Consider the following 16,783-nt stretch of genomic DNA (forward strand, 5'->3'; position numbering starts at 1 on the left):
ATGACCTGAGCCGAAGGCAGCGGCTTAACCCACTGAGCCACCCAGGCGCCCTACTTACCTTTTTTTTAAATAATCTCTACACCCAGCGTGGGGCTCAAACTCATTACTCTGAGGTCAAGAGTCCCATGCTCTTCTGACTAAGCCAACCAGGTGCCCCAACCTCAATTGTAGAGATTAGGACACCAAAGCATGAGAGGTTAAAGCTACAGTGTATTTTGTTAGTAGGGTCCAAAAGGGAAACCAAATCTTCTGGCTTCTGATACAGTGTCATCTAATAAGTCAGAAATAGCATTTTGTAGATTATTATTTCCATTATTTTATTTTTGCAGTATGCAAAGTAGATATTTTTATCCTTTCTAATTTTGTGAGCAAGTTACATTAGAAAAGACTTGCTTATTTCACAAAACTTATAAAACCAGGACTAGACTGTGGGTCTTATGTCCCCTGGGCCAGGGGGCATAGTTTTCATTATATTAGGCTGCCTGTGATGTCAGCATAAAAAACAAGGAAATAAACTAATACACTTTTGAAAGAGAATCAGCAGTGGACACTAATCTGGTTCATCTCTGAATTTCTCATAGCCGTGTACCATGTACATAATGTGTCACTCAATAAATATTTGTAAATAGAATGAATACATGAATGAATAACTGAATAAATAAGGGATAGAACAAGATTATGTTTTATTTTTACCAGGCATTCCATTCCATTCTTTTTTTTTTTTTTTAAGATTTTATTTATTTATTTGACAGACAGAGATCACAAGCAGGTAGAGAGGCAGGCAGAGAGAGAGAGAGAGGAGGAAGCAGGTTCCCTGCTGAGCAGAGACCCCGATGCGGGACTCGATCCCAGGACCCTGAGATCATGACCCGAGCTGAAGGCAGAGGCTTAACCAACCCTCTAAGCCACCCAGGCGCCCCAGGCATTCCATTCTTGAAGTGTATGTTTAATCAAGATTCCTCTGTACCTGAAAAAGGAATAGGGTATAAAAATGCCACTCGGGGCACCTGGATCAGCTCAGGTCATGATCTCGGGGTCCTGGAATTGAGCCTCACATCGGGCTCTCTGCTCAACAGGGAGCCTCCTTCCTCCTCCCTCTGCCTGCCTCTCTGCCTACTTGTGATCTCTCTTTCTGTTAAATAAATAAATAAAATTTTTTAAAAATGCCACTCAGTAGTACTGAAAACATTTTGCAATTTCTGTGCTTTGAAAACGAGTGATGAATACAAAGGCAGGGTCTATCAATATGTGTCTCCTCTCCTGTATGTAGTAACTCAAAAGTTATCTGCTCCTTCTTCCAAGGGGGAACTGTGGTAAAGAAAGGGACTCAGGCAGCCTTGAGCAGCCTTGTCTTATAGAAATATAATGAGAGCCACATATTTAATTTAAAATGTTCTAGTAGCCACACTTAAAAGAGGGTAAAAAGAAATAGATGAAATTAATTTTGATACTATATTGTACTTAATTATGTCCAAAATATTATCTTTCAACATGTAATCAATACAGAAATTGTTGATGAGATATTTTAATTTCCTTTTTTTCCCCTTTCTTTCTTTTTTTTAGTGGGTGTTTCACACTCATAGTACATCTCAATCCAGACGAGCTACATTTCTAGTGCTCAACAGCCACATGTGGCTAGGGGCTTCCATTTTGGACAGCACATAGAACACCATAATTCTGTAAAGAGAAGGTAACAATAATTACAGCCCAGAGGAAGTAGTAGTATTTCAAGGATTACTTGAGGAAACTGCCCTGCATAATGAAGACCACTGTACCTTATGGGGGATTCTGTTACACCCTGGGAAGTCAGTTCCAGAGTTTTGACAGCTTTTTGGGAAGATGTAAGTAACTAGTCTTCATATAACTTGGTTTCCCATCTGTTACCATTTAGAGCTGTCCCACGATTATAGGAAATAATAGGAAAAAGCATTTGGTCAATACAGCAGGTAGTAGGCACTTGACTAATAGGAACTCTGATAATCTACTAGGATCTCATGCTATCACACAAAACTTAACCCCATTTTGGATTTTTTAAAAAAAGTTGGGGGACATCTGGGTGGCTCAGTCGGTTAAGCAGCTGCTTTTGTCTCAAGTCATGATCCCAGGGTTCTGGGATCAAGTCCCACTTAGGGCTCCTTGCTCAGTGGGGAGCCTGCTTCTCTCTCTGCCTCTGCCTGCTGCTCTGCCTGCTTGGGCACTCTCTCTCTCTCTTTTTCTGACAAATAAATAAAATCTAAAAAAAAAAAAAAAAAAAAGGTTGGTAGGACTCCCTCCAGACCACAATCTTTTCTTCCAAGCAAGTGTAAAGGGGTTCTTAGGTATGGTTAATTTCCGAAAGACAAAGTAAAACAAAAAAGGCCATGAGTTACATTATAACTAGCCTTTTTCTACTAGAGGGAATCTTATTAATAAAACCAGATGGTCTTCTACTTTTTTTTTTTTTTACAAGATTATATATTTATTTGTCAGAGAGAGAGAGAGAGCACAAGTAGAGGGAGAAGCAGGCAGAGGGAAAAGCAGGATCCCCACTGAGCAGGGAGCCAGATGTAGGACTTGATTCCAGGAAGCTGGGATCATGACCTGAGCAGAAGGTAGACAGTTAACCGGTTAACCGGTTAACCCACTGAACCCCACTGAGCCTCCCAGGCATCCCTACACTTTTACTGTGGTAAAGTAGTCACAACATAAGATTTTCCACTTTAACCATTTTGAAATGTGCTGTTCTGTGTCATTAAGTGCATTCACATTGTTCTGCAACCATCCCTATCATACAACTCCAGGACTTTTCCAACATCCCACAGTGAAACTCTGTACCCAGTAACTCCCCCATTAACACCATCACCCCCTTTCTGCAGCCCCTGGTAAACCCTACTTTCTGTCTCTTTGTTTTTGACTATTCTAGGAATCTCATGTAAATAGAGGTCTTCTGTTTTTGGAAGTAACCTTTGTTCTTTCTTTAAACATTACAATAAGAAAATTTGTTTAAAAATATTAACAGTAAACCTAGAGGTTTTTAAAAAAGAATAATCAATGTTGGAATGCATATTGATATGTGCAGATGAAAGGCACTGAAGAAATAAATCACAATTATTACACATAGGTACTGAGGGAGATGATCACTACAAAGGTTTTTCCTCACTTTGTAAAATGTACTCTGCATGAAAATGTATATATGTCAATATAAATGAAGATGTGTCTTCATAAGATTACTGCTCCTAAAGGCCATAAATAATGATGTCAAAATTTTTCATGGATATCAGAAATCTCGCTGATTTAGTACATCCTTGAGTTTGTCCTCACTTGCCATTTGGCCTGGACTTAGTGCCTGATCCTCTCAAGCCCCTCCTGTCTTCATCGGTAAAATGCAGATTCTAATAAAAGCAGCCCTTCCTACATCATAGAGTTGATGGGAAGATCAAACAAGATAATTAAAGTGAAAGGGTTTTAAAAAATACGAAGCCTTGTGGAAAGGCAGGGCATTATTAAAGACTGTGGAGAGATTGCTAACACAATTTGATTAAAGGCCAAAGTTTTGTACTTCCAAAAGTTAAAGATATTCAGTATCTGCAAATTATTTAGAAAACCAAATTCCTGCTTTGGTGACCCAGTACCATGACTGAATTGTGTTCTAAATGCCGTACATTTGATACCTACTGCTCTAGTTAGATGTGGTCATCTAACCACATTACCACACTAGATGTAATTGTACAGCATTTCAGCAGTATCTTCAGTTTTTGGTGGATAAGAAGTTATGAATCCACATAGTTTAAGGATAAAGTCATGTCTCCACAGGAAGTTGGTTTTGTTTTTGTTTTTTGACTTTTCCATGGTGGCAACAGTGCTGCTCTCTGTAAGTTATCTACTATGGGAAACCGACCCACAATGTGATTGAACAAGCATTTACTGAGTGCCGGTAGTGTGCAAGGCATTTGTGGTAGAGAGGGTTGCCAGGGCAAGGATGGAGGTAGTAAGAAAAAATACACAGAGAAAAGGGGTAGCCCTGAATTGGGTGAGTTTTAAAGCTGGTGGTGAGTGGCATCCTGTGACAAATAACTAGAAAGAAAATGAAATCAACGCCAAGAAAAGTCTCAAGGACTATACCAGGGGAGTTCCAAAGGATTAATGCATTCAACTTAGGAAGGCAGAATATGACATTTGTCCTACGCCCTGATGCAAGAGAAGGATCCTTGGTTCTCAAATAGAGGGGAGGATATTTCAAGCCCGAGGAAACCACATTTAGTGTCCCACAAATAAATACTTACCTGCTAACTGGCTGGTAAAACCAAAAGACTTGGGTGATGTGCCCGAGACTCTACAAAGTCACAGCTGGGGGGGTACTAGAGGTTAAATCCCAGAGTCTCAAGTGAAAGCACCAATCTAATGGGTTTTCACTGTTCCATGAGTGAGCAGTCATACACACCCTGGCAAATAGCACTCTTTTTTAGTTCAGGTCGATAGAGTTGAAAAATTAACAAGATCAGGGTTCCAGATTTAAACACCCCCTGTCCAGCTAGACAACTCTTCCAGACCAGTGTTCCACCTGCATGTTTCTAAGCTCACTTCTACTTCTGTCCCAGTTTTCACAGATCCAGCATCAATCTTTCCATTCAGGTTTTTTTTTTTTTTTTTTCTGGGATTACATTTTCCCCTTCCAGTGCATTACTATTAGATTATTTCCCCCTTTCCCAAGTGTATAAGACCATTCTTTTAACTATGATCCTACTGTTAGCTGACATTATTGAGGTCTTACCTTGGGCCAGGCAATGTGTTTTGTATATTGCAGCATGTCCCTTACATGGGGTGGGTAATATGACTATAGTTGACCAGTTGACCCTTGAACGACTCCGGGATTAAGGCACTTATATTCCCCACTCCTCTCTGCAGAGTAAAAAATCCACCTGTAACTTTTTTTTTTTTTTAAAGATTTTATTTATTTATTTGTCAGAGAGAGAGCAAGCGAGAGCGAGCACAGGCAGACAGAGTAGAAGGCAGAGTCAGAGGGAGAAGCAGGCTCCCCGCAGAGCAAGGAGCCCGATGTGGGACTCGATCCCAGGACGCTGGGATCATGACCTGAGCCGAAGGCAGCTGCTTAACCAACTGAGCCACCCAGGCGTCCCCACCTGTAACTTTTGACTCCTCCCAGGCTTAATTACTAATAGCTCTATTGACTGAAAGCCTTTCCAATAACATAAATGGTGGTTTCACACACATTTCGTACATGTATTGTATACTGTATTCTTACTGTAAAGTAAGCTAGAGAAAAGAAAATGTTAATGGGAAAATTGTAAGGAAGAGAAAATACATTTATCTATACTAATACTGTATTAATAAAATAAAATCCATGTATTAGTGAACCTGTGCAGTTCAAACCCATGATGTTCAAAGACCAACTATATTTCCATTTTATTAAGAGGAACAGAGGCCTACAGAGTTCAAGTGACTTGTCCCAAGTCAACTGGCTAGTTCAGCGGTGGAGTCCAGGCTTAAGAGTACGGGCACACAGCATCTGTACACTAAACCCTGTACTGCATTATCCCTATGCCCTTGGTTTTCTCCTTCAATATCAACAGAGAATTTTTGTGAAATTTGCATGTCACTATTTTGAAGAATGACAATCTACTCAACAGGTTAAGAGAAACAAGCTTCTGGGGTGCCTGGATGGCTCATTCGGTTAAGCTTCTGCCTTCTGCTCAGGTCATGATCTCAGGGTCCTCAGATTGAGCCCCGCATCTGGCTCTCCACTCAGCAGGGAGCCTGCTTTCGCGCTTTCAGCCTACTTGTGATCTCTCTCAGTCTGTCAAATAAATAAAATCTTAAAAAAAAAAAAAAAAAGAAAGAAACAAGGTCCCACTGACTTGATGGATCATGTTAGCTAAGATTTATTCAGTACTTCCTCTGTGTAAGGAACTCGGCTGTGTATACATGCACTTTCTCATTTTAACCTACACAGTACCTCAGAGAGGAGAATTGTCACCATCTCTTTTACAAATGAACCAAGTGAGGCACAGAGCGGTTAAGCTACTGGCTGAAGGTCCTGTTAGGAAGTGGGGAGAGGGGCAGTATTAGAATTTTTGCCATCTAATGTCCGGGCTCTCGTTTTTAACCTCTGAGCTTTCTGACTTTTGCAATGAGGGGCCCAGCAAGATTCTCCCTCAAAATTTCTCCCCCACCTGTCTTGTGCAGATCCTGAAGGGAGACTCCCTACCCCCTCCCTAGCAGGCGCTGCTGTTTCTCTTCTGGGAGGGGTGACGCTTGGAATAGGGAGAACTGTGTTCCTTTAAAGCCTTATACCAAGAACACAGGGCCCTCAAAAGTCTGTAGATCCAGGGCCTGCCTTCCCCATTGGAGATGGGCAGGAAGGAGATAACCAAGGCAGACACAAACAACGCTGAAAGCCAGGTATCGGACAAATGAGGTCAGACTACTCCGCTGCGTAAAATGCTTCATCCACCGCCTTCACCAACAGCACTGTCCTGCTTCTGCGTCTAACCTCTTTAGCCGCCTCTCTGCCTCACCGTCACACACCCTGTGCAACATAGGACAGGCATCTGTATGTGCTTGCCTGCTTCTCTGCAGCCCTTCCATCTAATTTACAGCCTTCCTTCAAGACTTACTTGCTCACATCTGTATTTAAACTTGCCCTCCTCCCCCAGGGTTTGTGACGCTACAACACTCGGCACACCTATTCTAGCTCTTATTATACTAAATTGAAATTATTTGCAAATATGTCTCCTCAAAGGCACGAGGAGTGGCTATTCCTCTTTTGCATCCCCAGTGCCGCCCCCCACCCCCCCCACCCCACCCCAGCACAGGGGCAGAGGAAGCTCTCCAAGCTTGGCTGAAAACCAGAATACACACATGAGGCAGCGCAAGGATTCCCCGGCCAGGTGAGCATCCCAGCACCCAGCACCGAATGAAGTCCTTGGGGATCAGCACTTGCAAGTTTGAGAGAAGGAAGATTTTTGGAAGCACAGAAGGCGAACCTGGGCCACCCTCAGTTGGCTGGGCAACACAAACGGGAGAGATGAGAAGAAAAAAGAAGGCCTTAAGGTTTGCCTCTTCCAGAAGTTTGATTGAGCTGGCCCCACCATCGGTAACTTTTTAAAACTGACCCTGATGTAATGCCTTCCAGCACCTTCCCGGAGAGAACCTGTCCTCATTGCACACCCATGGGGTGGCTCAGGCAGGAAACAGGGCTCACAACTTATCTAGGTATTATGGGCTACTTTTAAAGCACCACTTCAATTAGTCTTCTTAACAACTTGTGAAGTATTTTTACCTATTTTACACATTCGAGCGGTTAAAGCATCTTGATCCCACCCCCTTTCGCGGTGGCTGACCTCGTTCTCTGAACGAAGGGTTCCTTGCCCGCCACCTTTTTGGGGTTCAGGGACGCCTAACGCACAGTGGTCAAAAAGTAAGTGCTGAACTCTTTCTCTGCACGGTGAAAAAAGTTGAGGGCAAGGTGCACTTGAGGAGGCCCGGGCGGGGTGGGCCAAGGCGGGAGCGAAGAAACAGGAGGGGCGCAGGGCAGTGCGAGAAGGGATGGGGAGCCGGCCGGAGCGCCCGGGCGCCGGGAGCGGGGCGGGGCGAGGCATTGGCGCCACGCCATTGGTCCGCGCTCCCGGGAACCGCCCCTGCGTGCCCGCCCGCCGCCCGCAGAGGGGAGCCTGCGGCCGCAGCCGCCCGCGGGCAGCGGTGGGGCAACACCTGGACCGGTGCGGGCCGCAGCGTCCCGCGCGCTTTCTGGGGAGAGGAGGCTCGCCGAGCCGCGCCTGGAGGAAGGTAACGCGCCGCGCCGCGAGTTTCGGGGTTTGCACCCCCCAGCTGGGTCTGCGGACCTGGGGACGCGGGAGGTGGCGAGAAGCTCTCCCTGCCCGGCTGCGACGGACAGCGGCGGGGTTCCAGTCTCGATTTCTCTGCCCGCTCGGCCAACTTTCTTGCCCTCTCCGGGTCTCTCGTAAATGAGGAAGGTGTTGCTGTTGACGATGCTTTGTAGTGTTCTGAGTTCTAAAACGCGAGGAGCGTTTCGGCACCCGGCAAGCTCCCTCCTTCAAAACCCCGCCTGTAAGCCCGCGGAGCCGAGGCTTCAGGAAACCGAGGTACCGGGTAGGCGGGGGTTCTGCTGCTCTGTCGCGTTTCTTGGGGCTTTTGAGGACTGACCTTGGGCTTTGGGCTGGCTGTTGGAGGGACCTGGCCGCAGAGGTACTACCCCCAGATTGCTCAGGTGAAGTCAAGTACGGCGTTAGGACCTATCTACAGGTGGGGTGTTGGGAAGGGGAACTTGGGGACTGATGATTTTTACTTGAAAGCAAGCAGTTTTTGTTTTGGAATTATGTTCCCGCACCCAGACCTGGTCCCGTCGTGAGTTCTAAATCACAGGATTTATCATCCTCCAGGATCAGCAACCAGGGCTCCATCCGCAGTGGGCCTCTCTCTCCGCACCCATCCTGTTTCCTCCCTCTTCCCTTTCCCCCCTCCCGCCTTTATAAATCCCCTTGGACTTCGAGGGGCTCCATTTTCTGTCCGAATGCGAAGTCCTTATTTTCATTTAGTGCTGGTTTGTGACCAGCGGCCTTTAGAGTTTTGGGCTCTGGGTTGAGATGGAAGCCTGGAAGAACAGAGGGTCAGCCTCCTGACCCATACAGCCTGGCAGGGATGTGCGGAGGAAGCCCAGTGGGCTGGACACAGACAGACATGGGAAGGTGGGATGGATTCAAATTGCTGTCCAGCTTCCCTTCTTGGCAGTCATTCTCAGTGAGGGAATGGTGGCCCAGCTGTCAGTTGGATGCAGCAGCCAAACAGAAGATGATTGAAAGGAGGTGACGTCTTTGATAGGGTGTGTGTGTGTGGGGGGGGGGTACTATGGAAGGTCTCCGGGTGCTCCCTCCCCTCCCTTTACCCCTGTAGTGCTTCTGTCCCCTTAGCGTGGTGTCTGGATGAAATCAGATGCCAGGACCTGCCCAGAGTGGTAGGGAAGGAGGCAGGGCAGTGACAATACTGACTGTCTTTTTGGGGCATTTATGGGCCATTCTTCTTTGCATATCATATGTCTAGTTCTCACAAAGCCACATGAGGAGAGATATACTGACATTTACCCCATTTTACAAATGAGAAACGGAGGCTCAGAAAGTTTGCTTCCCTTAGTCACATAGCTAGTAAGCAACATAGCTGGGATTCAAATCTAGTCTCTCTGATTCTAAAACCTGTGTTTTTTCCCACCTTTTCTGGTGCTGCTTGAGTAAGGGCAAGTTGGAATTGTAACAGCAAAAATGACTATTACTGAGCTCTTAGTAGGTGCCAGACACTGTTTAAAGCATTTTAGAGGAGTCACGCCATTTATAGTGCAGGAGTTACAGTCATTCTGGTGGGAATAAGTGACTGCCTTAGCCTCTCTCAAACAGCAGTTCTTTTCCAGAATGCCTGCCTGATTCCCCCCAGCTGCTAGTAAGTGAGTGGGGCAGGAGCCCTGTTTGCTTTATCCTAGAAGTGGTTTGAGGTCTAATAAAAGATTGATTGTCCACATCTGATCCGTTAGACATGACCGTTGGCTTGTGAATGATCCCACTGTCCCCTAAGAGGCCTTTCTCAGGCTTTGCTCAATAAACATTTGTGGAATGAATGAATTAGCACCTTGTGCAGAGTGGTCTGCTGTCCTGTCGAAATGGGGCAGCCTGGGCCTCACCATCCTCAGAACCAAGGGTGCCAAGCCAGGCAGTTCTCCCCTCTAGGCAAGGGAGGCAGAGTGAGCTATGCCCCTGTGGCCTTCCAGATTTGCCTGGTAATGTGTTTTCTGCCACCTGTTTTATAAAGAATTTGAAAGTTATTATAGATGAAAAAAAAAAAAGATTTTTTTTTTTTTTTTGGACTGACAGGTCTCTCCCAAAAAAGAAGGTAGATAAGATGGTAGTGTTTGCCTTAAGGCTTCCCAAACATCTCTGTAGAAGAATCTCCAATAATGAAACTGACAAGGGGTTAGAGTATAGTTCTGATTGATCCCAGCAAGCTTGAAAATTATTTTAAGAATTTATGTGATTTTTTTCCATGCAATTTCATACGTTGAACTTGGTTTCAATATATAAAACAAGTTTTTCCCCTAAAATATTTATGAAAATCGGTGTCCTGACATATTGTTTTCTATTCTTGGGAGCTGACAGTATCCAAATGGAGAAGTAGGGAAAAGATACTGGTCTGGGGGTTTGGATACTATTTACATTTTTTTATGCACATAGTTTTCTGTAATAGAGCTTCCCAACCCCTTGTGGAGACAACCCTTTTCCTATTTATCCAAATGAAGAGTGTGTTTTAAAAATAAAAAGTTCTTTATTGTTTGATCCCCCCACCAGCTTTATTAAGATATAAGTGGAATATAACATTTTACAAGTCCATGATGGTTTCATATGTATATATACTGCTACTATTTTTTTTTTTGCAATGAGAACATTTAAAAGTTACTCTCTTAGCAAATTTCAAATATATATATATTATATATATATATATAATAGAAAACATGGTGACTGTTTTTAGCAACACTATATATATATGTGTTGCTAAAGTGTATGTGCTATTATATCTTCAGAACTTAAGTCATCTTTTAACTGGAAGTTTGTACCCTTTGACCAACATCTTCCCATTTCTCCCACTCCTTGGTCTCTGGAAACCACCATTCTATTCCCTGGTTCTGTGAGTTCATCTCTTTTTAGATTACACATACAAGTGATGAGATCATTATTTGTTTTCTTATTACCAGTGGGGTGTGTGTGTATGTATATATATATATATATATATATATATATATATATATATATATATATTATCATTGTAGATAAAGACAAAATACAGAATAATAATAATAATAATAGATCCATACTCAGAAACACCCAAGGCAAACCTTGGGAGCTAGCCTTCCAGATCTTTTTCTCTGTATCTATATGAATACAATAATAAAAAAAAAATGAACTAATGATGGGGCACCTGACTGGCTCAGTCAGAAGAGCAGGTAACTCTTGATCTTGGGGTTGTGAGGTTGAGCCCTATGTTGGGTGTAGAGATTGCTAATAAATAAATAAATAAATAAACTTAAAAAAAAAAAAAAGTCATCTCAAACTCCCTGCGTGTGCCACCATTACTCATGGCTCAGCGGGGAACCTGCTTCTCCCTTTGCCTGCCTCCTCCTGCTTGTGCTCTTTCTCTCTTTCTGACAAATAAATAAAATGTTTAAAAAAGAACTTATAAAAAATATTTAAAGTCATCATAAGGTTAATATTGTTTGTGAACCCCAAAGTCTACCCTGCCCCATAGTTAATTCCCTGGTGTCATAGAGTTTCCAGCAGAGGGAAGTGCCTGCTGGCAGGTGGCGGGGGAAATGTTACTGGCCTTCAGGATCAAGCTGTGTTTCTTGTGAAATGACTCATGTGCCTCAAGTGTCTTAAAGGTCTCAAATGTAACCAAAAAGGTAGCTCTTCAGTGTTGTTGAAGTGCAAAATGTGAGCAGAAAACTCTAAAAGTAAACTGTGCAAGAAGGAGCCTTCGATAAAGTCATTGCTTCCACAATGCATTTTATTACCCGTGTGACTTCGGGTAACACAGGTAGCTTCTCTGAACCGGTTTTCCCTTCTGTAAATGAGGGATAATGACACCTGCTCTATCTTCCCCTACCAGAGTCACTTTCGAGGACCAAGGGTCGGGTGTGATTATTACTTGAATTGTGTGCAAGTGTATGTGCTATTAAAAAAAAAAAAAGATGTTTAAATGTAGAAAGATCAAAAGTATTAGAGGTCTTTATAAAATGCTGGAATCCAGCTCATGGGTTAACATTTCCGTAGGACTTAACTACAGTGCAAATGCGCTATTGGATTCCTACTCTAAGTTTTCTTCAAAGAATATGATACCTTAATGGCTAGCATCTCGTTGATCATCATCACAGTTCTAAACTGAAGAAAATGACAGGAAATAGTCCCATCTCACAGAATAAAAGGTAGGCTTGCCATTCATGAGAGCTCTTCATTGGCACAGAGAATCCTAGAGTCCCAGGGCTGTCTCTGGTTGCCTTAAGCAGGGGCAGAGGTGTACAAGGAAGAAACAGGGAGAGTAACTGGAAAGGCGGGGTGCCTGTAGGGGCGTGGCTGAACACGGAAGCCACTGCCTCAAGGGCTGCTCCTGGCATGCAAGCACTCAGCTCCTGGCAGTTCTGGAAGGGTCCCTGTATTGGGTGGCAGGCTTCTAGGCTTCTTTTCCTGCCCCAAAGACAAGCTGTGTATTCTTAGTTATGCCTTCTCCTTGAACCTTGGTTTCTTTGTAAAGTAAGGGATTAGGACCAGGGGAGGGAACTTTGAGTCTTAAAAATCTATGATCCTGGTTGTTTTTTCATCTATATCTGCCCACATGGAACTTTGGTAGAGAATTACCGCATCAGATAAATCACATGTGGGGAAAATGTTTCCAATTCCTGTTGCTTCCAGCTTTCAATGCCCCTTATAATATTCTAAGCGTCTCCCCCGTTGACACCCTCACCCAGAACACATGATCCATAGATCAGTGAGAGAAGAATTGTTTCTGCTCATCTCTTTATTACTATTAATCTAGAACCTTCTTAGATTTGGGGGAGGGAGAACTGCTTTCGGGAACTTTGGGGAAGATTGGTTGACAGAAGTGTATAGTAAAAGGTTATTTCTGGTTATGAGGCTCTATGTGTCACTATGTACTGGGTACTTGGCCTTGTGCTGTGACTTCTGCAGAATGTGGGAGAAGCACACTCTTGAATGTCTCAGAACTCAAGGAGAGGGAGATACAGGGAAGGAGGAGGGAGAGGGAGAGAGACAGGAGAGAGCAGAGAGTACCGGTGGGGCTGGAATATGATGGAGATGAAAAGACTAATTTGGGAAAAGACTGAGCTCCCACAGACTTGGACGGGCTGGTTTCATTCTGCATCTACATTACCTAACACTCAATGGGAACTTAGTAAAGTATTTTTAATGAATTACTAAATGAACAAATGAAAGAATGAATGATTCTTCTGAAATGAAATTTTTGCCGAAATATGGTACCATGACTGTCCGGTAGTTGCACTGATGTCTTTATGTATGTGAAATGCATACTTTAACTTACAAAAACACTTTCCTATGCACTATCCTGCATAATAACAAGATTTTTTTTAAAGGCCAAAATAAAGCCTTTCCTCATGCCACACTTTTTAGACACTTCACAGCTACTACTAATAGAAATGGACTTGGTTTATTATTTTTACATAAGTCCTCTTTCTGTAAAAGCACCAAGAAATACTTGAGGGGTAGGAATATAAGAACCAGTAAACAGTTCCACAAATTTGCATTCCAAGTCAGAGGGAGAAAGACTGGCATTGTTAAACTTCTGGGTGACTAGACATTTCTTTTTTCCCTTGCAGAAGCATTCTTTAACCCTAAGTATTGACAGAACAGATGCCATCAGCTTCTGATTAGACAGATGTGTTTTGTGTCACCATTACTCATGGCCACAGGCGCCTGGGCTCTCCTGCCACTGACTGAGTCAGCTGATTAAAACACAGGGCTTCGGGGTTGAGGGCAGGGGATGGATCGCAGGCCAAGCCATGTGGCTCAGTCAGATCTGTGCCTGCCCCACTCCCACCCCTTCTACCAGCAATCTGCCCTGGGAGAAAGGCTGGACTTTGGCATGTTAGATTTATTAGGGAAGATTCTTTACCATTGCTTGTTTTAGACTAGTCATTGAGTTTTAGGAGTTAAGAGTCTGGGTTTTCAGTTTAATTTTTGGACTCTCGTTAGAGTGGTTCTCCGGTTGTTTCAGGCTTCCCATCTTGGCACGTGATCACAGTGTGCATCCTGAGACCTTTGCTACCCCAAGTCTGCGACTGTCGCCATGGCATTTCATTTCTCCAGTGTGTCTTTAAAATGGGAATGATCATACCTGCCTCATTAAGTTGCTCTGAACATTAAATGAGGTCACATTGAATCAATGAAACCAGCAAAAATGTCTTGAGATATTGTTGCTGGGTGTTTGGTCAAAGACTCTTCAATTAAGGACTCACCTGTCTGGTGCCATATTTGATATAACTACAGTTTCTCTGTGTCATGTATTTGAGGTGCCTTGTGAATAGTTGAAACCTCAAGCATTCAGGGGCAAATGTTACTTGTCTACTGTACTGAAGCCCCTGGGGTCAGTAATGGGTTAGGTAGGACTCATCTTCCTCAAAAGTCATTTCAAAAGTATTTTTGGCATGTTCAAAATTCTGGTATGTCCTTTGTTGCTAATATAATATTTCATTATCGCTCTTTGCTTCAGATTGCTTTTTTAAACCCTGTTAGGCAAGTAAATGATGATGATGTCTGCGCCATCACTATGTACTAGGCAGTGTTCTAAGTACTGTACCTATGTCCATTTATTTAATCCTCAGAGTAGTCTCTTATCGATACTATTTTGAGTACTGTTGTTTTCCCCCTTTGATGATGATGAAATTAAGGCACAGATAAGTTGAATAAGTTATCCAAGATGACGTAGCTAGTAAGAAGGCGACTAGGGATTTGAACCCTGGTAGTCTGACTCTAGAGTCCATGCTTTCGATCCTCAGAGAATAATATTTCCAAACAAAAATGTCACTTTCATTGTAAAATATAAGGACTTCACATTCACCCACAGGGTGTCTGCCTGTACCCTCGTAGCATTCCACTCTGTCGTTCATGGAAGGAAGACGCTGAAAACAGTTCTATATGCAGAATGAGGATACGTAGCTTGGCAGATGCTTTGACCTTACAAGATAATACTTGAAAATGAGCCTGTTGCATGGTATTCAGGAAATTTTATTACCTAGAGACAGTGGTAATTAAGTTGAAGTCTTGCAGGAAATATCTGGGGGTGAGACTAAGTTACAAAGTGATGAGTCAGCAACTTAACGCCCCATTTCAGTATCAGTACTGGGCTGTAATATAGTAGCTGAAGTGCTATGTCTTAGGAAGTAAAGTAGTAGCTCTGTTTCCATCAGGTAGATCACAGCATTGATGGTCTTTGCTTATAAGTGTGAAATTGGGGGTGCCTGGGTGGCTTAGAGGGTTAAAGCCTCTGCCTTCCGCTCAGGTCATGATCCCAGGGTCCTGGGATTGAGCCCTGCATCAGGCTCTCTCCTCGGCAGGGAACCTGCTTCCTCCTTTCTCTCCGCCTGCCTCTCTGCCTACTTGTGATCTCTGTCTGTCAAATAAATAAATAAAATCTTTAAAAAAATAAAGTGCAAAATTGTATCTTTCTTTTCCATTCCTTTTAGGGATGTTATGAATAGCAAGAATATGGTGATAAAAAGAATGTTTACTGTCAGCTGAGTATGTCCTATGTGTCAGTCCCTTGCCAGGCCTTTGCTCATCTAATTGGAAGGACAGGTCTCTGAACTAGAAGATGATTACCCATTTTACTGATGAGGAAATAGAAGCACGGAAGTTAAGTACATTGCCCAAGGTCAACAGTTAGTGAATGGCAAAACAAACACTTGAATTTTGGTTACTTACCTTCACTGGAAGCCCAAGCTCTGTCCCCTAGTACTGCCTCTTTTGGGGGACTTCTGTAGAGTGAGGATGTTAGATCCACATTTACTCAATGCTGGGTTGAAGCAAATTGCTTGGCATGAGGCTCATAACAGATTATTATATTTGAAATTGGGACTGTTCTAGGAAACTGGGAACATTTCTGTTATCATAGAAGCAGTAATGATGGACTTGATATAAGTCTTTCAGGAGAAAAATCTGGTTTTCCCATCATACCATAGCCTAAGGGGTCAGGTGCCTACCTGGCAATTACAAAGCAGGATTGCCCGGGACAAGAAATATGATCTAGAGAACTGGCAAGTAATTACTTCTTTATGCTTAATTTCTGGAAGACCCCAATTACATTTTATTTGGGGGTATTACAACTTGATAAATGAGAAGGAATATGTGAAGAACGGGAGTAAAAACAAAGTTGGTCCTTGTGTTGTAGAGATTTATGACAGAATTCTTTGTACCAGTAACCCTACTCAGACCACTTGAATATGATACTTTTTTTTACTCTGATAGCATGCACCTGTAGGTGTTTTTCAACTAGCATAATACCCCACCTTTCTGCAAATATAATCCCTATGTTCTTGCTAGAATCCTGCGGATATGTTGCCCTCTGATGGTTAGTAACAGATGGTTGTGAGGTGCAGTCACAGGTGGAGCGTCAGATGCTAGAATCTTGTGAAGCATAGTGGCTGGCAGGGTGGTAGGGGAGGGGCTATTGTGAGGCAAGTGTTTCTGGATTGTGTCCTTGGGCAAGTGTGAGTCTGGAAGTGCATGTTCCCTAGGGAGGCCACAGTAGTGGAATCAAGTTGGCTTTGCAGTCAGACAGCTGTGAGTCTAAACCTCGGATCCATTTATTAATTGTGTGATTGAACAAATAACTTACCCCCTCGGAATCTGAGTTTTCTATTCTGAAAAAATTGCATCTGTCTTCCATTTCTCACAAAGTGGCTCTGAGGAATCCATGAGATAATGGATATATTAAAGTGTCTTACATGGTGTCTTGCACAGGATGGCTGTTGAGCACCCGTTTCCTTCCCTCTCTCTTCTCCTCCTCCTTTCTTCTTGGTTGCCTCTGTTGGCTCATGAGAATTCCTGTACAACAGGAATTCTCATGAGTTTGCCATCATCCAACTGTATTTCATCAAATCCTTTAATTTTACAGATGCTTCCATTTCCCTAGAGAAAATAGGAGCCGATGATATTTGCCCCACTCTTTTAGAGGGTTTTTATCTCATCATTAAGTTGAC

General features: G+C 43.2%; 1 protein-coding gene across 6 annotated transcripts in view; it reads left to right on the plus strand.

Moving 5' to 3' along the window:
- The first annotated feature begins 7,655 nt into the window (after positions 1–7,655).
- Positions 7,656–16,783, plus strand: part of SYTL2 (synaptotagmin like 2) — a 120,253-nt gene continuing 111,125 nt past the window's right edge. For all 6 annotated transcript variants that reach the window (XM_059187486.1, XM_059187491.1, XM_059187496.1 and 3 more), the window contains exon 1: positions 7,656–7,785. The gene's annotated coding sequence lies outside the window, so the exon portion shown is untranslated. The remainder of the gene's footprint in view (positions 7,786–16,783) is intronic.

The sequence above is a fragment of the Mustela lutreola genome, chromosome 1 (assembly GCF_030435805.1).
Source record: "Mustela lutreola isolate mMusLut2 chromosome 1, mMusLut2.pri, whole genome shotgun sequence".
Lineage (NCBI taxonomy): Eukaryota > Metazoa > Chordata > Mammalia > Carnivora > Mustelidae > Mustela > Mustela lutreola.